The sequence below is a fragment of the Bos taurus genome, chromosome 5, assembly GCF_002263795.3.
Source record: "Bos taurus isolate L1 Dominette 01449 registration number 42190680 breed Hereford chromosome 5, ARS-UCD2.0, whole genome shotgun sequence".
NCBI lineage: Eukaryota > Metazoa > Chordata > Mammalia > Artiodactyla > Bovidae > Bos > Bos taurus.
In genome coordinates this window covers 111,951,271-111,978,623 of record NC_037332.1, presented here as the reverse complement: position 1 = coordinate 111,978,623, position 27,353 = coordinate 111,951,271, and the positions used below count along the sequence as shown (strand labels likewise).

The window sequence follows — 27,353 nt, the reverse complement described above, 5'->3', positions numbered from 1 at the left end:
TAAAAATTTATTTATTTATTTATTTTGAATACATTTATTTCTTTTACTTGGAGGCTAATTACTTTACAATATTGTATTGGTTTTGCCGTACATCGACATGAATCAGCCATGGGTGTACATGTTTCCCCTATCCTGAACCCCCCTCCCACATGCCGCCCCATCCCATCCCTCAGGGTTGTCCCAATGCACCAGCCCTGAGCACCCTGTCTCGTGCATCGACCCTGGACTGGCAATCTATTTCACATATGGTAATATACATGTTTCAGTGCTTTTCTCACAAATCATCCCACCCTCGCCTTCTCCCACTGAGTCCAAAAGTCTGTTCTTTACATCTGTGTCTCTTTTGCTGTCTCACGTATAGGGTCATCGTGACCATCTTTCTAAATTCCATATACATGTGTTAATATACTGTACTGATGTTTTTCTTTCTGACTTACTTCACTCTGTATAGTAGGCTCCAGTTTCATTCACCTCATTAGAACTGATTCAAATGCATTATTTTTAATAGCTGAGTAATTGTTAACTCTGGGAGTTGGTGATGGACAGGGAGGCCTGCCGTGTTGCAGTTCATGGGGTTGCAAAGAGTCAGACACGACTGAGCAACTGAACTGAACTGAATATTAGCTATAAGACATTTTAATGATGGAAAGCATTGTCAAAAGACATGTGCTAATTTTTGTTAAAGCTTTGCTTTAACTAGTGCTAACTACTTAGCCAAATTTCCGAATGTTAGTAAAATTGTTTTTTCTTTTTTTTTTAGGATTATGGCAAAGAGTTTCAAGCCAAGGATGTCATCAAGGAGTACTTCAAATGCAAGAAATGATCAAATTTAAAAAATGGAGCTCTTGTTCCTCAAAAAATAAAAGTATGTTAAACAGTTTAAGAATGGTATCACATACAGTAATTCAGTCAAGAGTTGTTTTATAAGATTTCAAAAAGCTTTCAAAAGTTTTCAAATATGTCATATTCTTATAAATTGCAGCTCCATTGCATGTTCAGTTAAATATCTTTTCTTGATAAACAAGGAAAAACTGAAACACCTACAGCACTCTGGGCCCCAGAGATTGCAACACATGAAGCCACTTGGAGACCGGGGGCACCCAGTCTGTGTTATTCAATCTGAGTTGTTTGGTTTTTTTTTGGCCTCTCTTCCCTGGTAGCTCAGACGATAAAGAATCCGGCTGCCAATTCAGGGGACCTGCGTTCAATTCCCTAGGTTGGGAAGATTCCCTGGAGAAGGGAATGGCTACCCACTCCCACTCCTGGAAGAAAAGTTATGACCAACCTAGATAGCATATTGAAAAGCAGAGACATTACTTTGCCAACAAAGGTCCATCTACTCAAGGCTATAGTTTTTCCAGTGGTCATGTATGGATGTGAGAGTTGGACTGTGAAGAAAGCTGAGCGCCGAAGAATGGATGCTTTTGAACTGTGGTGTTGGAGAAGACTCTTGAGAGTCCCTTGGACTGCAAGGAGACCCAACCAGTCCATTTTGAAGGAGATCAGTCCTGGATGTTCGCTGGAAGGACTGATGCTGAAGCTGAAACTCCAGTACTTTGGCCACCTCATGCGAAGAATTGACTCATTGGAAAAGACTCTGATGCTGGGAGCGATTAGGGGCAGGAGGAGAAGGGGATGACAGAGGATGAGATGGCTGGATGGCATCTTCTATGGGGAGATGAAAATATTCCACAATTTGTTGTGGTGATATTTGTGTCACTCTGTGAATAAAAACAAAACAAAACACAACAACATTGAATTGTACACTTCAAGAGGATCCTTTTATGGTCTGTGAACTATATCTCAATAAATCTGTTTTGAGGGCTTCCCTAATGGCTCAGTGGAGAAGGCAAAGGCACCCCACTCCAGTACTCTTGCCTGGAAAATCCCATGGACGGAGGAGCCTGGTGGGCTGCAGTCATAGGGTCGCTAAGAGTTGGGCACGACTGAGCAACTTCACTTTCCCTTTTCACTTTCATGCATTGGAGAGGGAAATGGCAACCCACTCCAGTGTTCTTGCCTGGAAAATCCCAGGGACGGCGGAGCCTGGTGGGCTGCTGTCTGTGGGGTCTCACAGAGTCCGACACGACTGAAGCGACTTAGCAGCAGCAGTAGCAGCTAATGGCTCAGATGGTAAGGAATCTGCCTGCAATGCAGGAGACCTGGGTTTAATCCCTGGGTCTGGAAGATCCCTTGGAGAAGGGAATGGAAACCTACTCCAGTATTTTGAAAGCACTGGTGGGAGTTGGAGGGCTGTGGCCACAGGAAGGGTGGAGAAACGCAGTCTCTTCTGTTCTCAGGACAAATGTCTGTTCTTTGTCTCCCTCTCTGCCCTGCCTCTTGGGAACCTCATCCAGCTATTGCTACATCTCGCCAACCTTTTGGAGGATATTGGGGCTGCCCACGGGAACCACTGTGAACACTCTGTGCTGAAAGGGACTTCCTGGGAATGCCTTGGCCATCTAAATTGCAGAGTGAAGCTGGATCTCAGCTGATTCTGCTGACGATGTTGGAGCCGGTCCTCGGGTGAGTTGACACCTTAGCTCTGCTGCTGACTTGCTATGTCATCCAGTAAGTCCCCGACCTAATCAGTGCCAAGTGGGAACTGGGGTCAAAACAGCCTGAGGAATTCTTGCTGTGGGCTTCTTTTTTTTTTTTTTTTGCAAAATGACTGTAACTTAATATTTGCACAGCCTTTTTTGCACACGGATGTTATCTTAGTTGACCCTGTGGAATAGATATGATCCCAGTGCAGATGTGGAAATAGGGCCTCGGTGAGCCGAGTGACCTTACCAGAGTTGTCCAGCTGGCACAGTGGTGCTGGGCCCCAGGCCCAGGCCTTTGGCTTTGCTGACTCCAAATCCTGCGTTCATTCCTCTCCATGGGACTCCCTTGTGACGACATTTCTTTCTATTTCTAAAATGCCTACGTCAAGAAAACAACTTTCAAATCGCTCCCGACTCCTGCATTTCCCTCAGCGCCTGGAGACAGCCCTTCTCTGGCCATCACTCTCTGCCATTTGCCTGCTGGTGGCCTCTTGCTCACTTCAGTTCTGCAGAGCATCGGGGCCCTTGGTTGCACCCACCCAAACAGGGCCGGGCTGCCTCACCCCCTGACGGTGCTGAATGTCTGCACAAAGGGCTGAAGTGGGGTGGAAGGAGAGTCCAGTTCCTTTTTTACTTTTTTTTTTTCTTGGAGTATAATTGGTTTATAGTGTTGTTAGCTTCTGCCAAACAATGAAGTGAATCAGCTATATATACACATATATCCAGGCTTCCCTGATAGCTCAGTTGGTAAAGAACCCGCCTGCAATGCAGGAGAGCCCAGTTTGATTCCTGGGTTGGGAAGATCCACAGGAGAAGGGATAGACTGCCCACTCGAGTATTCTTGGGCTTCCCTGGTGGCTCAGCTGGCAATGTGGGAGACCTGGGTTCATCCCTAGGTTGGGAAGATCCCCTGGAGAAGGGAAAGGCTACCCACTCCAGTATTCTGGCCTGGAGAATTCCATGAACTGTGTAGTTCATGGGGTCACAAAGAGTCGGACACTACTGAGCGACTTTCACACACACATATATATACACATATACACACACACACACACATATATACATGCGTACGTGCTAAGTCACTTCAGTCATGTCCAACTCTTGTGATCCTATGGACTGCAGCCTGCCGGGCTCCTATGTCCATGGCATTCTCCAGGCAAGAATACTAGAGTGGGTTGCCATTTCATCCTCCAGGGGATCTTCCCCACCCAGGGATTGAAGCCACGTCTCTCAGGTCTCCTGCATTGGCAGGTGGGTTCTTTACCACTAGCACCACCTGGGAAGCCTGGGAGGCCTACACACTCACACACACACACACACACTCACACACACACTCACACACACACACACTCACACACACACACTAACACTCACACACACACACACACACACACACACACACACACTCACACACACACACACACGCTCACACACACACACACACGCTCACACACACACACAACACACACACAGGGCTTCCCTGGTGGCTCTGATGGTAAAGAAGCTGCCTGCAATGCAGGAGACTTGGGTTTAATCCTTGGGTCAGGAAGATACCTTGGAGAAGGGAATGGCAACTCATTCTAGTATTCTTGCCTGGAGAATCCCATGGACAGAGGAGCCTAGCAGGCTACAGTCCATGGGATTGCAAAGAGTCAGACATGACTGAGTGACTAACACACACACACACACACACATGCACACACGCACACACGTACACATATGCTTGGGCTTCCTTGATGGGTTAGTGATAAAGAATCCACCTTCCAATGCAGAAGACATGGGTTTGATTCCTGGGTAGAGAAGATTCCCTGGAGAAGGAAATGGCTACCCACTCCAATATCTTACCTGGAGAACCCCATAGACAGAGGAGACTGGCTGGCTACAGTCCATGGGGTCGCAAAAGAGTTGGACACAACAACAGCAACGGTATATATACAAACATACATACCCTCTCCCTCCTGGCTTCCCTCTCATCTCTCTCCTTCCCACCCCACCCTCCTGGGTCATCGCAGAGCACAGAGCCGAGCTCCCTGTGCTACGCAGCAGGTATATTCGCTTTCTGTTTTACCCATGGCAGTGTATTTATATTAAGCCTAATCTCCCAGTTCATCCCCCCTCCCATCCCCAGGCCCCACCATGTCTACACGTCCATTCTCAACACTTGCGTGAGATTCCGGTTCTTTTCAAAAGAACTTGAATCTCCGGTCTTTTAGTATGGCACACAGGACCTTCATGACTTGGCCCCGCCCACCCCTGTGACAGCCCAGTGTCCTACCTAAACAGCTTAGCCTTCCCAGAAAGTGCGACGTGCTCCTATAACTGTTGCACACATTGACGCCTTAGGTCGTTCCTTGCTTGTCCACCTCCTGAGCTGTTCTACAAGATGCCCCAGAAGGACCTTCTCCTCCAGGAAGTCCCCTGCCCTCCAGCTCCCTTCTGCTCCCTAGCCCATCCTCCACCAGACATCCAGCGTGAGGAACATCAGAGCAGAGGCCATTGGCATCACCTCCCCTCTACCCCGTCTAGGTGGCTCCACCAGGCTGGTGCTCCCATCCTCCAGCTGCTGAGAGTGAGGGCTCCAAGGCCTCGTGGCCACCCCAGCTGTCCCCTCATGCGGAGGATTGTCCTTGGCTGGCAGGAGCCTCCTTGCCAGGCAGGTTGCCACTCCCAAAAGCCAGTAGCTAAAGCCTGAAAGAGACGTTGGAAAGGTTCCCCTTGATTCGAGGAGAACTGTTCCACAGCTGTGTCCAGAGCCCACGTTCCTGCAGACACACAGACACACAGACACACAGACACGCGCACACACACACACACCCCCTCTAGTCTCAGTCAAGGCTAGACTGACCTGAGGCCTCCTGATTGGCAATGACCTCCTTCACTTCTCCCCCCGGGGTACCTTCCTTTAATAAACCCTAGGTCCCTGTGCCATCACATTCCGTTACCATGAACAATTTTCTTATTGTGTCCAGACCAGACTCTGTGCTCCCTGAAGGCAGAGACAAAAGCCTATTTACTGGGGGGCCTCACCCTCTAGTTGGGGATCTGGCAGACAGCAGGTGCTCCATGTTTGTGCTCCATCCAGTTTCTGAGCGGTTGTGGCAAGCACTCCCTCTCTGTCTCCCCTATTTCCTATCCTCCAGGACCCCCTTCTAACCGAGCCTCCCTCTTCTCTTCCTCCCCTACCCTCCAAGGGATAGATAGATCCCCCAGTCTTGCTCCTTGACCCTTAGATTTGAAGGAAAGAGACGGGCAGAGCTGGAGGGTGGATGGGGCCAGGGTGAAGACAGCGCCCGCCCACCCGCCAGGGACCAGCGCTGGTGTGGGGGGGTCACCAGCTCCCACTGCTGCCACGGATTTCCCCTCCCTTGCTTTCCGAGCTTCTTGACTTCATAAACGCTTTAGGAGCCATGGTGCTCCCACTCTTTTTCATTCATTCCACCCACTCGCGACACCAACCCCGTCACAGGAGGAATGTCTTGGCTCCCAGGCTTATTAACTTTCCAGGCAGCAACCAGCTCACGTAGCCGCTGAGTCAGTGCGGTGTCAGCAGCCCGCGAGGGAGGCCTCGCGAGGCTGACTCAGATGGAGCGGGTGGGTCTCGGCGGAGGCCTCCTTCTGCTGCACAGAGCGGAGGAGCAGGGACCAAATCCACCCAGGGGGGCTTGCTCCGGGGAGGCTTCTCTCACCTAATTCCCCACAGTCAATCATGCGCTGTTTTTGCGGCCCCACGTCCATCCTCGTCATTTCCCTCTGCAGCCCCAGCAGCCCTTAGGCTTCCAGCAGGTAACTCAGCAGCTCCCCCATAACTATGATGACTGGTCCAGAGCCAGACAGGTGACCTGTCAGAGCCAGTGAGTGATACTGAGACTCAGGTTCAAAATTCTGGGACAAAGGTGCTCGCTCCTTTTAGCTGGACTTGAAACCAGAGAGGATAGTAGGATTAGAGCTGCTGACTCCAGCTTGCTACCAAGTGAAATCTGAGACGGAAGCCACCCCTATGGAAGAAAGAGAGAGAAGTGAAGAGAAACTGAGTCTTGATTTTATCCTGGAGTCCTGAGTTTAGCCATACCTGAAGCTGCGTTAATATAAGGACTTTGGGACTTGGTAAAAGAAGATGCCTGCCAATGCAGGAAACATAGGAGACGCGGGCTGGATCCCTGGGTTGGGGAGATCCCCTGGAGGAGGAAATGGCAACCTGCTTCAGTATTCTTGCCTGGAAAATTCCATGGACAGAAGAGCTTGGTGGGCTGCAGTACGTGGGTCGCAAAGAGTCAGACAAGACAGCACAGCAGCACAACTCAGTATACTCCTTTCACTTAAGTCAATCTGGGTTGAGTTTTCTGTCACTTTCTTGTCAAAAGAATTCTAATCAATACAGGTATTTGCTACCCTATCTACCCAATTCTAAGACATGCGTGAAAGTGAAAGTCGCTTAGTCGTGTCCGACACTTTGCAACTGCATGGACTACATAGTCCATGGAATTCTCTAGGCCAGAATACTGGAGTGGGTAGCCTTTCCCTTCTCCAGGGGATCTTCCCAACCCAGGGATCGAACCCAGGTCTCCCGCATTGCAGGCGGATTCTTTACCAGCTGAGCCACAAGGGAAGCCTAAGACATGCATAACTTAACATCTCTGACATTGGGATTGTGTCTTAGAATCAAATGTCAAAGTCCTGATGGGGACATCATTGTTTGCAAATGTGAGAAATTGAGCACAGCGGCCCATATTGTCTTTCCTCCATCTGAGTTGGATGCACTGTTGGTACGGCACGTACTGAATTTGGTACTGTTTAAAATGTCTTTGAAAATATCATGGTGTGATTCAGCATTCAGATAAAAGTGATGACGGGGAAAGGCACAGATATGGAGCAACAGGGTGGGAAACTGATACTAAATGAAACAGAGTTTTCTCTTTAGAGAGAGGACTACTCTTCTCTTATGAAACAACAGCAAGTGCTTGGCAGAACCTGAGATAGGAAGAAGCTGAGGGACAGGCAGGAGATGGTGCAGGACAGGGAAGCCTGCTGTGCTGTAGCCCATGGGGGTGCAAAGAGTAGGAGATGACTGAGTGACTGAACGACAAAGGCAAGAAGACAAACTAGAAACAAGAGTTGTGTTACATTTTGCTCCTAAGATGTGGGCAAAAAATCTACACGGGAGCCGGTGCTCAGTCACTTCAGTCGTGTCCGACTCTTCACGACCCTATGGACTGTAGCCTGCCAGGCTCCTCTGTCTATGGGATTCTCCAGGCAAGAATATTAGAGTGGGTTGTCATTTTTCCTTCTCCAGGGGATCTTTCCAACCCAGGGATTGAACCCGCATCTCCTGCATTGCAGGTAGATTCTTTACCACTGAGCCACCAGGGAAGCCCACACACCAAGCAACGGAACCTAATTGGGAGAAATTGCCAATCTTGCAGAAGAAATGAGAGAAATCTCCAAGCCAGGAGAATTGCCATGACTGGTTTATGACTTGTCCAGCACTATCATTAAGACATGTTGTCACCATGCAGTTGGTGTTTTTTTGTTTGTTTCTTAGTGGTACATCTTATAACCATTGGAATATGTTCAGTTCAGTTCAGTTGCTCAGTCATGACCGACTCAGCGACCCCATGAACCGCAGCATGCCAGGCATCCCTGTCCATTACCAACTCCTGGAGTTTACCCAAACTCATGTCCATTGAGTTGATGATGCCATCCAACCATCTCATCCTCTGTTGTCCCCTTCTCCCGCCATCAATCTTTCTCAGCATCAGGGTCTTTTCAAATGAGTCAGCTCTTCATATCAGGTGGCCAAAATATTAGAGTTTCAGCTTCAACATCAGTCCTTCCAATGAACACCCAGGACTGGTTGGATCTCCTTGCAGTCCAAGGGACTCTCGAGAGTCTTCTCCAACATCACAGTTCAAAAGCATCAGTTCTTCTGTGCTCAGCTTTCTTTATAGTCCAACTCTCACATCCATACATGACTACTGGAAAAACCATAGTCTTGACTAGACGGACCTTTGTTGACAAAATAGTCTCTGCTTTTTAATATGCTGTCTAGGTTGGTTGTAACTTTTCTTCCAAGGAGCAAGTATCTTTTAATTTCATGGCTGCAATCACCATCTGCAGTGATTTTGGAGCCCCCCAAAAAAGTCAGCCACTGTTTCCATTGTTTCCCCATCAATTTGCCATGAGGTGATGGGACCGGATGCCATGATCTTAGTTATATGTTATCACTCCCATTTTGCAAAAGTGCTGTTAAAGTCACTTGCCCAATGGATGGACCTAGAGATTGTCATACTGAAAGAAGTAGGTCAGACAGAGAAAGACACATATCATATGATATCACTTATGAAAGTGAAAGTCACTCAGTTGTGTCTGACTGGTTGCAAAGGGTCTTTGCAACCCTGTGGACTATACAGTCTGTGGAATTCTCCAAGCCAGAATACTGGAGTGGGTTGCCATACCCTCCTTTACAGGATCTTCCCCACCCAGGGATTAAACCCAGGTCTCCCGCATTGCAGACAGATTCTTTACCATCTGAGCCACGAGGGAAGCCGAGAATGCTGGAGTGGGTAGCCTATCTCTTATCCTGCGGATCTTCTGGACCCAGGAATCAAACCAGGGTCTCCTACATTGCAGGTGGATTCTTTACCAACTGAGCTATCAGAGAAGCCTGTTATCACTTATATGTGGAATCTAAAAAAAAATAAAAAATGATACAAATAACCCTATTGACAAAAGTTGAAAGCAGACTCACGCTTACCAAGGGGGAAGGAGGTGGGGATAAACTGGGAGATTAGGATGGACGTGTACACACTACTATTTATAAAAGATAACTTGTAAGAACCTTCTGTAGAGCACGGGGAACTGTATTCAGTGCTCTGTAATGACCTATATGCGAACGGAGTCGAAGAGAGTGGATACATGTATATGTATGGCCGATTCACTTTGCTGTACAGCAGAGACTAACAGAACATTGTAAACCCACTAGACTCCAATAAAAAGTTAATTTAATAAATTGAAAATAAAATGCAAAATAAGTAAATCACGTCGCTTGCTCAGTGTCACAGGCTAGATCTGACACCATGAACCTGAGTGTTACATCACACACACACCCGACCTGGGAGGGCCCAGGTTCTCAGCAGTCAAGGAGGGTGTTGAATGGAGGCCACGCCTACCATCCCTCACCTGTCGTGTGTCCTGACCTGGGCTGGCTGAGAGGACGTGGAATCAGGTGGCGTCCCTGTCCTGGCCTTCAGCACTATTTGTTCTCAGTTGGAGTTCACTAGCTCAGCCTTAAGAATTTTCTCCTGCTCCCTGATGAATTTCTGTGTCTACAGTTTTGAGTAACACCAGTAGGCTGTGCTTGGATTGTAGTTTTTCCTTGTCTAAGCACTTTTTAACATTTTTGCATAAAACAAGACTTCCATAGAGATAATATACTCACTTCTTCATAAAGAAGGTAATAGTGACATTCCTACTAGAGTTATCTTTCTGCTAAAGCTAATAGAAAAACAATAGATGATATTTACCAAGAGGTGCCATGGACCGTGGTTCAATTTACAGACTCTGGACACAGACTTGAGCTCAAAGCCTGTTCTGCCACTGACTAGCTGTGTGACCCTGAGCAGGTCACTTGAACGCTCTGTTTTCTCATTTGTAAAATTAGGAAAATAACAGTAAGCAATAGCTTCCATCTCACAGAGATGCTGTGAGGCTCAAATGGGACCATGTATATAAGGCCCCAGAGCCTAGCATGCACACTAATTTATTTCACAACCCTGAGGCAACCCTGACCATGTACCTGCACTACTGATTTCCCAGGATAATTCAGGGGACGGTTGTAAGGATTCAGTTCAGTTCAGTTCAGTCACTCAGCCGTGTCCAACTCTTTGCGACCCCATGAATCGCAGCACACCAGGCCTCCCTGTCCATCACCAACTCCTGGAGTTCACTCAAACTCACATCCATTGAGTCGGTGATGCCATCCAGCCATCTCATCCTCTGTCGTCCCCTTCTCCTTCTGCCCTCAATCTTTCCCAGCATCAGAGTCTTTTCCAATGAGTCAACTCTTCGCATGAGGTGGCCAAAGTACTGGAGTTTCAGCTTTAGCATCATTCCTTCCAAAGAAATCCCAGGGCTGATCTCTTTTAGAATGGACTGGTTGGATCTCCTTGCAGTCCAAGGGACTCTCAAGAGTCTTCTCCAACACCACAGTTCAAAAGCATCCATTCTTCAGCGCTCAGCTTTCTTCATAATCCAACTCTCACATCCATACATGACCACTGGAAAAACCATAGCCTTGAGTAGATGGACCTTTGTTGGCAAAGTAATGTCTCTGCTTTTCAATATGCTATCTAGGTTGGTCATAACTTTACTTCCAAGGAGTAAGCATCTTTTAATTTCATGGCTTCAATAACCATCTGCAGTGATTTTAGAGCCCCCAAAATAAAGTCTGACACTGTTTCCACTGTTTCCCCATCTATTTCCCATGAAGTGATGGGACCAGATGCCATGATCTTAGTTTTATGAATGTTGAGCTTTAAGCCAACTTTTTCACTCTCCTCTTTAACTTTCATCAAGAGGCTTTTTAGTTCCTCTTCACTTTCTGCTATAAGGGTGATGTCATCTGCACATCTGAGGTTATTGATATTTCTCCCGGCAGTCTTGATTCCAGCTTGTGCTTCCTCCAGCCCAGCGTTTCTCATGATGTACTCTGTATATAAGTTAAATAAGCAGGGTGACAATATACAGCCTTGACATAGATTAGATAAGTCCCTGTCTGTCAGGTATGAACCTCATCTCCTAGACTCAGCATGGCCCAGTAGTTCCTCACTTCCTTCTTAGCTCTTTTATGCTTTTAAGAAGATATTTTGTCCTGTGTTTTAAGTTAACATTCATTATTTATTGTCTTTCCCCATCCTCCACTTTGCCCCAAATAAAATGTGAGTTCCAGGAGGCAGAGGCTTTTATCTTTGTTCACTGATGAAACCCAAGTACCTAGACCAGCGCTTGGCTTATAATAGGTGTTTAAATTTTTTAAAATTCATTTTATTTTGTCTGTGCTGGGTATCCGTGTTCACTGCTGTGTATGGGCTGTCTCTAGTTGCAGCAAGCAGGGGCTACTTTCTCGTGCTGCACCTTTCACGGCGGTGGTTTCTCTTGTTGCAGAGCACGGACTCTAGAGTTCGGGCTTCCGTAGTTGCGGAGCAATGGCTTAGTTTCCCCATGGCAGGCGAAGTCTTCCCAGACCAGGGGTTGAACCCAAGTCCCTTGCATTGGCAGGTGGATTCTTAACAATTGGACCACCAGGGAAGTCTTCTCGTTGTCATTTTTTATTCAGCCAGTGGATAGGTATTTACCGAGCACCTACTATGGACCAACTCAGACTCGGAGAAGTATACTCCTGGTGAGAAGGGGCACGGGCCTCCCAGGAGCTTCCTAAAAGATGGGTAGGGACTTGCTGCAGGGCAGTTGGGAAAAGCAGGCCTTTTGAGAGGTGACAGAATCTGGGTGATGAAATAAAATTCTTATTTTAAGGCAAGACAAGAAAATGTTAAACAAAAATTTTCTCTGCTCCTTTGGACATCCTCCCCTCCAGTGTGCACTAGGCATCGGCATTATGTGCTAATCAGACCTCCCCCAAGGCAGCAGCTGGTGCTCAGTCGTGGTCAACTCTTTGTGACCCCATGGGCTGTAGCCCTCCAGGCCACTTGTCCATGGGTTCTCCAGGCAAGAATACTGGAGTGGGCTGCCATGCCCTCCTCCAGGGGACCTTCCCCACCCAGGGATCGAACCCGCATCTACTGCATTGCAGGCGATTCTTCACCGCTGATCCATTGGGGAAGCCCAGCAAACACCTGTTAAACCATAAAGATCTATTTTTCTTCTTCTGGCACCAGCCATATAACTCCTTAGAAGATGACATAATTTAAAAAATATTTTATTTATTTATTTACTTATGTGGCTGAGTCGGGTCTTAGTTGCGGCATGCGGGAGATTTAAGGGGGGGTGACCCCCCAGGACCCCACCTTTCCTACTCCCCACCGTGTTGCAGTGTAACCTGAAGATTCTTTACACCCAGGCACTTGGGAGAATCCTAGCTGTCCTCAGGTCTTCTGGGGCAGGGCGGGGGGAGGGGGTGCTCGCTTCTCTCCCATGTGAGTTTATCAAGGAATTTTCTTCCTGAGCAAATAAACAGTGCTTCTCCTGAAAGGAATGGCAGTGAGTATGATTTTCTCCATTTAATCACCATCAGGTTTACGTCACAGCTTTTAAAAGATATATATTTATTTAAAAAAATTTTAGGGTACACCCTACAACATGTGGGATCCAAGTTTCATGACCAGGGATTAAACACATGGCTCCCTGCTTTAGGAGTGCAGAGTCAACCACTGGACCACCAGAGAAGTCTCTAGACCACAGCTTTAAGTTCTTTAATTCTCATTAATCATCCCAACCCTTCAGAAAAGGCAGAACACACTGTGTTGTGGAGAGATAGACACAGGTGAGAGGCAGAAGCAAGAAGCTCTGGTCTGGGGACTTTGGGAAGAAGGTGACATGGCCCAGGTAGTCCAGACTCTGACTCACACGGAGGGGCAGGGTGGTCCCCAGCTGTGCTGGGAGTGAGGAACCCACACATGCAGTGAAGACTGGGCAGGCCTGAGCGGAAGTCCACACTCCCAGTGTGAGTCAGAGGAAGCAGAGGCTGAAGGCTGTTACCACAGGCGTATTTAGCCCTCATCTTACACGGGACAAGACCGATCCCCAGGGACACTCGGTAAATGACCTGAGGTTGCCTGGCCAGCAAGGCGGAGCCAGGTTGGGAACCACACTTGCCTCTCTCCTTTGCCTCTCTGCTCTTGAGTTTCTGACGAAGTGTCTGTTTCCTACCGCTCTCACCAGGCGCATGTGGTTCACCTGTGGGGAGCTGGCACCTTGGAGTGTCTATAATTGATTAGCGTGACTCTAATCAGCATTTTTGCTGCTGGTGGTTTTTAATGCACTCCAGTTTTCTGAGACTTGGGAAGCAGCCAGACCTTGAGTACCCCTGTCCATTCAAGCAAGACAAGATAACCACTTGAGCATAACTTTGTAGAATAGCAGCCCCTACAGGCATGGAGTACATCAAGGTTGTATACTGTCACCCTGCTTACTTAACTTATATGCAGAATACATCATGTGAAATCCTGCGCTGGATGAAGCACAAGCTGGAATCAAGATCACCGGGAGAAGTATCAATAACCTCAGATATACAGACGACACACCCTTATGGCAGAAAGCGAAGAGGAACTAAAGAGCCTCTTGATGAAATTGAAAGAGGAGAGTGAAATATCTGGCTTAAAACCCAACATTCAAAAAACTAAGATCATGACATCTGGTCCCATAACTTCATGGCAAATAGATAGGGAAACAATGACAGACTTTATTTTCTTGGGCTCTAAAAACACTGCAGATGGTGACTGTAACCGTGAAATTAAAAGACGCTTGCTCCTTGGAAGAAAACCTATGACCAACCTAGACAGCATATTAAAAAGCAGAGACATTACTTTGCCAACAAAGGTCCATGTAGTCAAAGCTATGGTTTTTCCAGTAGTCATGTATGGATGTAAGAGTTGGACCATAAAGAAAGCTGAGCGCCAAAGAATGGATGCTTTTGAACTGTGGTGTTGGAGAAGACTCTTGAGAGTCCCTTGGACAGCAAGGAGATCAAACCAGTCAATTCTAATGGAGGTTGGTCCTAAATATTCATTGGAAGGACTGATGCTGAAACTGAGGCTCCAATACTTTGGCCACCTGATGTGAAGAACTGACTCATTGGAAAAGACCCTGATGTTGGGGAAGATTGAAGGCAGGAGGAGGAGGGGGCGAAGAGGATGAGATGGTCGGATGGCAACGATGGACATGAGCTTGAGCAAGCTCTGGGAGTTGGTGATGGACAGGGAAGCCTGGCGTGCTGCAGTCCATGGGGTCACAAAAAGTTGGATACTACTGAGTGACTGAACTGAACTGAACAGGCAAGGAAAACATAGAACACTGGCCGAGTCAGGTGGGACTTCTTAGGGAGAGAAACCAGTACAACTGGGTCTCCAATTCAGAGCACAAACAGAGCTCCTAACTAGTTGCTGGAGTCCTTACCTCCCCACCAATCCCAGTTTGCGATTTGCCCCCTGAAGCAGAGGGCTTCAGGCATGGCTCACCCAGAGGCGTGAATGATATCCTGAGAACCTTGCCTCTCTCCTCGCCTTTTGGTCCTGCTTGTCACTGCTGGGCTTTATTCCTAAGTCGCTTGGTTGCTCAGTCATGTCCGACTCTTTGTGACCCTTTGGACTATCCCCCGCCAGGTTGCTGTCTTCATGGGATTCTCCAGCCAAGAATACTGGAGCGGATTGCCATTTTCTCCTCCAAGGGATCTTTCTGACTCAGGGATCGAACCAGTGTCTACTGTGTCTCCTGCATTGCAGGCAGATTCTTTACCTGCTGAGCCATCAGGGAATACCTTTATTCCTAAGTTTTCTCTTGCCACCTGACCAAAAGGTGGCCACTGGCAGTTCTAAGCCTACCTTGTCCTCATGGCTTATGAAGTTAGAGGAGAAGACAGCATCTCTTCTTAATGTTTCTGGCTAGAGTCCCAGCCAAGGAGCATTCAGACTGGTCTGGTTTGGTTGCTTCCCTCTCCCGGGGTATTCAGTAGGTTGGCCAGAATTTGATTGTATAGGCTCTTTGGGGGTAAGAAGCAATGCTCAAATCCACTGAAAGAGTACAGACTGAGAAAGATTTCAAGGAACTGCTGCTAAGTCACGTCAGTCATGTCTGACTCTGTGAGACCCCATAGACGGCAGCCTACCAGGCTCTGCCATCCCTGGGATTCTCCAGGCCAGAATACTGGAGTGGGTTGCCATTTCCTAGGCGTGGGTTATTCCGTAGAAGGTCTACAGAGCTGGCATCCACTTGACCTTCTGGGTGCCACCTCCTGGCACCCAGAGGTGGCACCCAGAAGGTTTCAGCCAGATGGCTTCTGGCTTCAAAGGATAATGCAAAACTCAAATGAGTGTAAACAGAGAGGAAATGTATTTATTAGGTCACACAACTGAAAGTCCAGCGGTAGATCAGCCTCCAGGGATGGTAAAATCAGCTGCTCAATAAAGCTGATTGAGGGGGAAACTATGGTCATTTCAACAAATGGTGCTGGGACAACTGAATGTACACACGGATGAATGTGAGCCGTCACCTCATGCCACACGCAGAAACACTCAAAATGGACCACGGACGAGAACGTAAAAACTAAAACTACAAAGCTTCTAGAAGAAAATATGTGAGAAAACCCTCATGACCTTGATTTTAGGCAAAGATCTCTTCGATATGACATCAAAAGCACAGCCTAAGGGACTTCTGTGGTAGTCTAGTGGCTAAGAACCCACCTTGCAATACAGGGGACGCAGGTTCGACCTCTGGTCAGGGAACTAAGATCCCACATGCTGCAGGGCAACTAACTAAGCCTGCACACCACAAGGAAAGATCCTGCACGATGTACCCAAGACCCGGCACAGCCAAATAAATACATACACATTTTTAAGAAGCACCATCCAAAAGAGCATAAGAAAAAACTTATAAATTGGGACTTTATCAACATGCAAACTATTTTTTCAAAAGGTACCATTAAAAAAGTAAAAGACAAGCCACAGAACTGAATGTTTACAAATAAAAAATTTAGCCAAAAGGGAAATTCCCTGGTAGTTCAGTGGTTAGGACTTTCCACTCCAGAAGTAATGGACTCGATCCCTGGTCAGGGGACTAAGGTCCCACATGCTATGGGGTGTGGCCAAAATTTTTTAAAATATAAATAAATAGATGTGTGTGCTTGCGAAGTCACTTCAGTCGTGTCTGACTCTTTGTGACCCTATGGACCACAGCCCGCCAGGTTCCTCTCTCCATGGGGTTCTCCAGGCAAGAACACTGGAGTGGGTTGCCATTGCCTTCTCCAGGGGATCTTCCCCACTCAGGGATTGAACCCATGTCTCTTAAGTCTCCTGTGTTGGCAAGCAGGTTCTGTACCACTAGTGCCACCTGGGAAGCCCCCAAATAAATAGATAATTAAATAAATAAACATATACAACACTTACCATATGACCCAAGCAATACTACTCCTAGGTATCTATCCAAGAGAAATGAAGATGTTCACAGCAGCTTTGTTCACAACAGCCCCAAACTAGCGGCAGTGCAAATGTCCATCAGCTTGTGAACAGATCAACATGTTATACTGGTACCTTAACAGACAATTATCCTGCAAATGAAATTTTTCTGTGCGAGGTAGTTTAGAACACTGGTTAAAGGACTCTGGACTTACTTGCTCTGTACCCTCAACACACTTTAATTCCCTGAGCCTCACTCTTTTCATCTATAAAACTGAAATATGAGTACTTACCTCATACAAGTACAGAGAGAATTAAATGAGGAAGTGCAGATAATGTACCTCAGTTAGTGCTCAAAACAGCTGTTTCTGTATCAATTTTACTCGAACACTTAGGGAAAAGTCATAACATTTAAAAGGGAATTTAATTATTTACTTTTATATGTAAACAAAAACAGATACACATGTATATAGTCATCCCATATACGGAAAAATGCATATTTATCACTCCTACCTCACACCATACCGAAAATAATTTCTAGAAGGAGTGCAGTTCTGAAGCTAAAATAAATAAATAAGTAAAGTTTTTAAAAGAAAACATATAAAAATATCTCTGACTTTGGAATAGGCACATCTTTTGCAAACAGGAAACAAAAACTGTCAATCATGAATGAAAAAAACCTTTAATGAATTCTATGAAAACTGAGAAACGGTGTTCATCAAAAGACACCATTATGGGAGCAAAAAGACAACTCACAAGTATTCTCTCTATATATATCTGATAAAGGTCTCCAAGTCAGAATTTTAAAAGAACTACAAATCAATAAGAAAAAGATAGAAAACCCAAGAGAAAAATGGGCAAAGATTCGAACAGACACTTCAGAAAAGAATCTATACAAATGCCAAACACAGAAAGGGTCTTGACTTCATTACTCTCTAGGGAAATGCAAAGAAACTACAGTGTAACACCACTCCACTTGACCAGAGAGAGTAAAAAGGACAAAAAATATAAAATCTAGACAAAGATGGGAAGGAACAAGAACTCTCTGAGTGACAGTTGCTCCAATTACTTTAGAAAGCTAAGCAGTAGGAGACACTAAAGCTGAAGCTGCCTCCCCTATGACCCAGCAAATGCACTCTCAGCAGAAATATAGGCGTGTGTGTGCTTTTTTCTATTTCAATAAAGGTGAATCATCTTTGCATTTTAATGTGTTTTGCTAATAATTAATTTTTATGACTTTAAAAGGGTATACTATGAGTTAGTTACTGCTACAATAATTCTACAAACCAAGCCACTCTACAATTCACTGGCTCACAGGTCTATGCTGCTGCTTATTGCTCAGTCATGTCCGACTCTTTGCAATCCCATGGACTGTAGCCCACCAGACTCCTCTGTCCATGGGGATTTTCCAGGCAAGAGTACTGGAGGGGGTTGCCATGCCCTCCTCCAGGGAATCTTCCCAATCCAGGGATGGAACCCAGGTCTCCTGCACTGCAGGTGGATTCTTTACCATCTGAGCCACCAGGGAAGCCCAAGAATACTGGAGTGGGTAGCCTATCCCTTCTCCAGGGGAACTTCCTGACCCAGGAATCCAACCAGGGTCTCCTGCATTATAGGCGGATTCTTTACCAGCTGAGCTACCAGGGAAGCCTTTGCAGGTCTATAGGTCAGGCAGAAAGTTCTGCTGAACCTGGCCATTGTAGACATGTCCATGTTAAACAAAAGACACGGATATGAATATTCATAGCAGCACAGTGTGCTGAAATAACACACTGAAACAACTCATGTCAGCTGAATGGATAAATTTATTTCAATAGATTTATACCATATAATAAGAATGAACAAACTATAATCACACACAAAGCTTATGGCCTAACCTCACTAACATAGCTCACAGTAAAGTAAACCAGACTTAAAATACCTTGGAGTGTATCATTTCATTTATATACGGAACAAAAATAGAACTAATCTATGCTGTTGGACATCAAGACAGAGGTACCTCAGGGTGGCAGTGAACAGAGGGGGCATGGCGGGAACTCTGGTCTTGTTCTCTCTCTTGATCTGGGTGCCGGTTAAACGTGCGTTGGCTTGTGAAAATCCTTTGAGCTATAAGGTCAAATATCCCTTCTCTGTACACTTCTGAAGTGTCTATATGTCGATAAAAGGAAACAGAACAAAATCAAATATGGATATATTATGACATCAAATTTGAAATATGCCCAAACAAGAGCCTTAGGGAAACCATGCTTGCTGCAGGGCTTCTGGCTTCTCCTAGCAGTGGTTGTAATCCTTTCTATGAAGTTTCTTTGGTGGGAACATCTGAAGGTACCATTTCCATTTCCCATGGTGAGGTTTTGAGGGCCATCGTCAGGAGCCCTTCACCCAGAGCTTCTCGAAGGGGCTGGGGTTCCAGGCTCCTGGGCCAGTGCTCACGGGACTGGGGCGAGGCCAGTGAGACGTGGCAGGGCAAAGGCATGGTCAGAGCCTGTCTGTTCTGTACTTGAAATTTTGCTCATCATTTTTTGCCATTAATTTCGTTTTCTTTCTTTTTTTTTTGTTAAATTATTGTCTTGATTATTGAGGGTTTTCTTTTGGCATCCACTTAAAGTTGTGTCTGAGTCTCCTCGCCTTAGACTATGACAGCCTGGTTGGTCAGCTTTCATTTAAGAAAAAAGAAAGAAAAATCTCTGCTAGTTTTTATTTTTGAAGCAAAATCTTCATGTTCCCCAAGCTGTAAGAAGTTTCAGTTGGGTTCCACTCTCATCCTTTACCCACAGTACGGGTTCTTTCATCTGAGTAAGAAAAGGGCTACTAACAACTTTTCACCACCAGGAGGCGCCAAAGAACCGTTGATAAAGCCGAATTCTCAAGGTGTCAGCCGGGAGACGTTCCCCAGGCTGGATTCCTTTTCTCTGACAAAAACCCATCCATTTTGTGATTCGCTGTCTCTCTATAAGGGACTGTTTCCAGGAGGCTCCAAATACATGAGCCAAATTCAATATAAGAGTATGCTTGGATTCTGTCCCCAGAATATCCAAGTAAGAATATTTATATTGGCTGCAGTGATTAGAAAGCCAGAATAAAGTCCCATGGGGGTTTGAGCTGGTTAGACTTGAGTTTAAATCCTGGCTTGTGTAATGTGGAGCAAGGTATCTTGATAGGGTGATGAACCCTCTGGATTTGCCTGGGGTTGTCCTGGTTTTGGGCTACCCAGGTGGCTCAGTGGGTAAAGAATTTGTCTGCAATGCAGGAGACCCGGGTTCAGTCCCTGGGTCGGGAAGATTCCCTGGAGGAAGGCATGGCAATCCACTCCAGTATTCTTGCCTGGAGAATCCCCATGGACATAGGAGCCTGTAGGGCTGCAGTCCATGAGATTGCAAAGAGCCAGACACAACTGAAGCAGCTAAGCCTGAAAGTCCTGCAGCTCAGTCTGTCAGTTCCTGCAAACTACTCGCTTGACCCTCAGTTTTTCTGATCTGTAAGATCGACATGAGCTTCCCTAGTGGCTCAGTGGTAAAGAACCCGCTTGCCAATGCAGGAGACCTGGGTTTGATCCCTGGGTCCAGAAGATCCCCTGGGGTAGCAAATGGCAACCTACTCCAGTATTCTTGCCTAGGAAATCCCACGGACAGAGAAGCCTGTAGTCCATAGGGTCACAAAGAGTTGGACACGACTTAGCGACTAAAAAACAAGAGGGACATGATGTCAGGACCTCATTGGGTGAATTGAATGAGAGGATGATGTACCTAGTAGGTGCTGAATAAAAGAATCTGCCTGCAATGCCGGAGACACAGGAGACATAGGTTCAGTTCCTGAGTCAGGAAGATCCCCTGGAGGAAGGCATGGCAACACACTCCAGTATTCTTGCCTGGAGAATCTCCGGGTGACAGTCCATGGGGTCGCAAAGAGGTAGACACAACTGAGCAACTGAGCACAGACACAGTACTGCAGAGGGCTGCAGGCATGGCCTGAGTTCCTTTGAAACCATTTAAACAGAGCCCCAGAGTTTTTATCACCCTGCTCATGCATTCAATTCAATTACAACAATATTTGCTGAGTGCTTATTAAGTATCAAGAAATTGTTAGTGGTTTAGCAATTATGGGCACATTTTTTCAAATGCTTGACACTTCTCAAGGATGTTATGATCTCTGGGGACAAGCAAAGACAAAGTGGTTACAGAGCAGAGGGGAAAAAATAATCCAAGGCCATTGCCAGCGCCCTCATGGATCCTAACTTAACTCTTGACTGGAAAACAGTTGTGGTCTCCTAACTTATCCCCTCAACCCCATTTCAGTCTCCTTCCAATCCAATCAACTATCAGGTCGCTCTTAAGACACAGTTTGGATCCTGTTTTCAAATGTCCAATGCCCATCTGGTCTTGGCATTCTTTCCTTTTTACAACAGGGCCTCTGCCAAGGGTTGAAAGCCTTCTCTCTCAAACAAGCCAGACAACTCCCTTGCTCAGATATGCCCCATATTGTCCTTCCTCCACGCTGTTACTCACAGTGTTCCCTAAGATGGAGGGCCATGCCTCACTCCCTCCTTTCAAACCTAAACTCCTTCACGTGCTCTTACTGGGTTCTACCAGACACGAGCTCTCCCTTCTCTGATTTCATTTCTACCATCCTTACAGCATTATTCAGATTGGTGCCATTTATAGTGCCAGGAGAAATATCAATAACCTCAGATATGCAGATGACACCACCCTTATGGCAGAAAGCGAAGAGGAACTAAAGAGCCTCTTGATGAGACTGAAAGAGGAGAGTAAAAAGTTGGCTTAAAACTCAACATTCAGAACATGAAGAACATGGCATCCGGTCCATCACTTCATGGCAAATAGATGGGGAAACAATGGAAATGGTGAAAGACTTTATTTTTTTGGGCTCCAAAATCACTGCAGATGGTGACTGCAGCCATGAAATTAAAAGACGCTTACTCCTTGGAAGAAAAGTTATGACCAACCTAGACAGCATAGTAAAAAGCAGAGACGTTACTTTGCCAACAAAGGTCTGTCTTGTCAAAGCTATGGTTTTTCCAGTAATCATGTATGGATGTGAGAGTTGGACTATAAAGAAAGCTGAGTACTGAAGTACTGATGCTTTTGAACTGTGGTGCTGGAGAAGACTCTTGAGAGTCCCTTGGACTGCAAGGATATCCAACCAGCCCGTCCTAAGAGAAATCAGTCCTGATTATTCATTGGAAGGACTGATGCTGAAGCTGAAACTCCAATACTTTGGCCACCTGGTGTGAAGAACTGACTCATTTGAAAAGACCCTGATGCTGCGAAATGTTGAAGGCTGGAGGAGAAGGGGATGACAGAGGATGAGATGGTTGGATGGCATCATTGACTCTATGGACATGAGTTTGATCAAGCTCTGGGAGTTGGTGATGAACAGGGAAGCCTGGTGTGCTGCAGTCCATGGGGTTGCCAAGAGTCAGACACAACTGAGTGAACTGAACTGATTGTCCCTATTCTTGATTGCAGACCAGGATTGTCTATTTCACTTTTTAATATCTCCTCTAGTTCCTTCTGTGTAGCCAACGGATGTTTATTGAATTTCAGCCAGAGTTCTCATTTTAGTATCTGTACCCTGGCTTTGGTAGTTTTTGGTTGTGTGATAGCAAATCAAGTTCCTTAATTAACCTCTCTGTCTCAGTTTCCTCATCGAACAATGAGGATCATAATAGCATTCACCTCAGGGTTACCACAAGAATGAAAGAAGATAATGCACTCAGAATGCTTAGCAGTGTGCTTGGCACTTTAGAGACGTGGATTATCAGAGAAGGGAAGGATCATTTAGACTGGAGGGCTTCCTAGAGGAAGTGGAATGTGAGCTAGGATATAAATACGTAAAGATACAAGAGAAGATATTTAGGGAGAGGGACCAATCTGAACAAAGACTTAAGAAGAAACAGGGAAAAGCAAGAAGAGCTCAGGATAGGGCTGATCAAGACCTGGGAAATGGAAGTGTCCTGGTGGTCCAGTGGTTAGGACTCCCTGCTTTCAGTGCTGTGGCCCAGGTTCAATCCCTGGTCAGAAACGGATATCCTGCAAACCATGAAAGTGTTAGTTGCTCAGTTGTGTCCGGTTCTCTGTGACTTCATGACTGTGGCCTGCTAGGCTCCTCTGTCCATGGAATTCTCCAGGCAAGAATACTGGAATGGGTAGCCATTCCCTTCTCTAGAGCATCTTCCTGACCCAGGGATCAAACCCAGGTCTCCTGTATTGCAGGCAGATTCTTTACCAACTGAGCCACCAGGTAAGCCCACAAACCATGTGGCGTGGCTAAAAAACAAACAAACAAAAAAAGACCTGGGAAATACCTTTGAAGAGATTCCCCAGGAAGAGAGACAGCAAGGAAAAGGACAGGTGGAGTAAATCTTTCAGGGTGATGGATTAGCAGATTGGAAGGAGGGGGAAATGGGTCTCTCGCAGTTTGTTGAAGGTTTCTGTCATTGGATTTGCCCATTTCAGCAACAGCAGCAAAATTAGAAGTGGCAAGTTACATGGGTAACAGAATCAAATCGGCCTGTACAGCAATTTGCAGCAAAGGATGGAAATGCACGAAATGACAACTACTGCTAATTACTAGGAGGGTGAAGCTAAAAATCCCATATTTGTGTTAAATAATTAAAGGTGTACAAAAAAGAGTGAATTTGGCTTAGTAGGAGATTGGGGGGTGGGTGGGTGGGAAGGAGTAAAGGAAAGAGGGTGGAAAACGTTGGTGACAAAGTCAGTTTGAGCCACAGGTTCAGGGCAGCCACTAAGCCTGGTTATGGAAACTTGCAGTGTGCTCAAGGATGGAGGGGTCAGATCAAGGAAGGCCAAGGTTTCACTGTGCTCTGTGCTGGTCTCATCACACCTGGGTGTTTAAAGTAGTCACATGTTGGCTTCAGTGAACGAAAACCCAAGTGGGAAGGGAATGAACTGGCCCCCAGGGTTAGACCCACACGGTGCCCCTTCCAAGTTTCTTTAACAGGCCAGTTCACCCATCCCCCAGCTGCTGTACTGGCAGCAAAGGGTTCCCAGATGCCCCAAATTCTGGAGAATTGCCCTCAGCTGAAGGGACTAGCGTTGGGGAACTTAACCCCTTCGGAGCCCATGGCTAGTGACTGAGTGACGTTGGGCAACACAAAGTGGCCCCGTGGCGGGGATGACCACGTGGCATGGTTTATGCGCCAGAGCTCTCTGCGGTGGATCAGGCCAAGAGATTACTTGAGCCTTACTTGGCTCTTTTCCTTTCCCTGCTCAACTTCCTCCCTTATAGGTTTTTCCTCCCTCAATAATTCCATTTATAGAATCTCCCTTACAGGCAAGGCTCTAAGGACCCTGACCAGACATCTGTGAAGTCAGCCAGAAAATGGCTGGACCCGGGCTCTCCAACAGTCATCACCTGCTGGGGCCTTTACGGTGTCTCAGCTCTGATAGTTCGCAGGTTCTCACGTGGACTTTATTCTCAAGCACGTTATTTCCTGTGGTCTCCGGGTCAGTGCCAGGTGCAGAGCTGGACAGTTCGGCAGCCTCATTGCAAGAACTTCTCCTTCCTAATAGTTTCAACAAAGGATCCAGGAATTCCAATTGTACCGCCCTGGGTTACCTGCCTTTCTCTAAATCAGTCTCTGCAGATGGTGGAGGTGGGGAGGGGTGAGCAGTGCTTTGATCAGGACTGGGTTGGAGTCAGCTCCTTGGCCGAGTGTGGGGAGGAGTGGGTCCCCAGGGGAAAATTAGGGTCCTCTTTCCAGAAGAGAAGATGTCTGATGGAAGGACAAAAATAGCACATGTCCCTGACGTGCTCGTGTGCAGTCATGTCCAACTGGACTGTCGCCTGCCAGGCTCCTCTGTGCATGGGATTCCCCAGGCAAGAATACTGGAGTGGGTGCTATTTCCTATTTCAGTGGATCCTTCTGACCCAGGGATCGAACCCGTGTCTCTTGAGTTTCCTGCATTGGCAGGCAGGGTTCTTTATCAGTAGCGCCACCTGGGAAGCCCCACAGTATAATCCAGAGAAAAAAACAAGAGTCAAATTGAAAGCAGAGATCATTAAGTGCTCTAGATACAAGTTTCATTAATTATTTTACTTTTGTGAAAATCTTCCTGCATTGCATTACCAATAAAAAATAAATAAAACCCACCACCAGCCATTTCTATCTTCATGTCTGTATCCCTAATAGAGCCTGACAAACTGAAGATGTCCCCACAAAGTCCGTGGGAGAGTGTGGTGCATGGAAGCCATCGTCTGAGGAATGGTGACGAGAAGACTTAATCTCTGTTGTTTTGGGGACTGGTAAGAGGGTGTGGGAAAGGCAGCTTGCTGGTCATCTTCAAATATTTGGAATGTTGTCATGACAAACTGGGATTAGACGTGCCCTGTGTTATCTTCAGGGGATGACATTAGGATTTACGGTCAGAAACTAGAGGCAGGCAGATCATCCATAAGAAATATATATGCACACCATATATATGATATTCACACACACACTCACACACACACACTATATATACATATATATATATACACACACAATTTGTCTTAAGAAAAGGAGAGGCCTGTTTGAGAGATGGTGAGTTTGCCATGTCTGGGAAGCTGAGTGGGATGTTACCCTGTTCATGGCTAATAACATACGCTGTGGGACTTTCCCAGCCATCCAGTGGTTAAGACTCTGCTCCCCAATGCTGGTGGCCTGGGTTCGATTCCTGGTTGGGAAACCAAGATCCCACATGCCATGGGGTGTGGCCAAAAAGTCAAAACAAAACAAAACAAAACAAAACACACAGCTGTGTTTCCCTCTCCTCCCGGCTGTTTCCTGAAGGCTGAGGGTAGGTAGACACCATCGGGAATGCGCCAGCCCGGTCTTGTCTTGGGGAAACCTGCCCCACGCCAGTAATTTCCACCAGCAGGACTTTTGCCTCATACCTCTGGGCCCTCTAGTTAGTCATGCTGCTGGGGATCGGCTGCATGGTCACCCCAGCATGTGCCTTCATGTCCCCCAGTTCGGTGAGAGAGCACCCCCAGGGCAGTGATGACTTCGTTTGTCTTGCCCCCTCCAGAAATATTTGCTGAATAAATAATTTTATCAAGACTTTCATGGAGGAATTCTTGCCTTGGAGGAAGGTATGTGACTAAAGGGCCACAGGGCTCTTGCCTGAACTACAAGATTCTATGACCAGCGGTGATACTGAACTTGAAATTGACAAGATAGATGAATAACTGGGAAGACCCGGGGCGCCCCTTAGGCTTTTGCAGCAGTTGGAGGGGGATAGGCATCCTCTCCTGCCTTACCTCTGAGAGTGACACCAATGGGCAGCCTCGGGAGGCTTTTGGGGGAGAATAGGGGGGTGTAGTAAGAATTTCTCTGGGATGTAAAACGATCTGCCTCTTTTCAGTCTGTGTGCCATCACGCCGCTCCTTCCTAAACCTGCAAGAATGCTCTAGCCCCTTCTTCCTGTAGCTGCCCGTTACTCCCCCCTCCTTACTCTGTCTGGTGACACCATCCCCAGGAAGCTTTCGGGAAAGCACTTCCCCCTCTTTCCACCCCGCCAAGTTGCAGTTATTTAGCCTTTTCTGGGCTCCCGCCCATTGCTGGGGGGAGGGGAAGCAAATGGCTTGCTTCCCTCGAGGCACTTACCGCAGGGAACCTGGTTTTCCTTGTTTCTCTCTCCCTTTTAGCCCGCTTTCTTTCTCCTTGTTGAAGTCATGGACCAAGTCCCTGTGTGGCCTTTGCGCCTAACGCAGCACGCGCGCGCGCGCGCACACACACACACACACACACCCCGCACCCCCCACCCCCCCACACCCCTTCGCTACGAGAGTGGATGCCGGAGAGAGGAGGACATCAATCAGCATCTTACAATTATAGAATTACAAGAGTCGTCTAGTGCAGTCCTTCCTTTCACAGATGCTCTTCCTGAAGTGTCCTGATACAGGGTTTTGGGTTCATTCAGTCTTTTTTCTTGAAGCCCAAAGCACTTTTGCTGTTAATGATCTCAACATTCTGGGCAGGTAAAGTTGGGGTAGGTGAGTGCCGGTATCCTCCCGTTTACTGTACTGGAAACTGATTCAAAGAAACGAGACGACGGGCTTCGGTGGGGCGGGAGCTGTAACGGGAATTCAGGGCTCCGGGCCAGTGCGGAATTTATTGTGTCTCCTTTTGGGAAGCGTGAAATTAAGTAATCGATTTATGAGCCCCGGGCGGGATCCTTCAGCCCCCTAGAAGGATTGTGATGGGGGCTGGAGGATTAATGCACTAAGCTCTGGCAGCACTGACCCCTTGGCAACTTGGCCAGGTCTGGCCGGGTCCGCCACCCTTGCCTTGACTGGATGACCAATGGGTTGCGGCCTCTTTAAGGCCCCAGCGCCCCGCCTCCGGCTCGTCTCCGACCTCCTCCCACCTCCGCGCCGCCACTCCACCAGTTCCAGACTTTCCTCGACAATGAGGTCATCTCCCCGCTACCCATTGGCTGCGCTGGGCCGTCAGTCACAGGAAGTCCCGCCGCCACGCTCGCCTCCCTTGTATCCCTCCCGTGCCCTCCCTCCTTTTAGTCCGTGGTTCCCGGCCTCCACGAGGCCTCAGATTGGTCAGCACTGCTGTCACTCCTTCAGCGGGCGTGGCGTGGTGGGGGGTGCGGGAGGCGGGTGTGGTAGGAGGACCCGCAGCTTCCGTGCCTGAGAGGAGCCGGCCAAGGCC

The 27,353-nt window shown here is 47.1% G+C and overlaps 1 long non-coding RNA gene across 1 annotated transcript; it reads right to left on the bottom strand.

Annotated features, from left to right (window-relative positions):
* Position 1: 1 nt before the first annotated feature.
* On the bottom strand, positions 2-26,452 carry LOC104972592 (uncharacterized). The gene is made up of 3 exons (XR_009494682.1): positions 26,295-26,452; positions 2,794-6,541; positions 2-1,721 (listed from the first exon to the last, which is right to left on the bottom strand). It is a non-coding gene; the product is annotated as an uncharacterized lncRNA (long non-coding RNA).
* Positions 26,453-27,353: the final 901 nt, after the last annotated feature.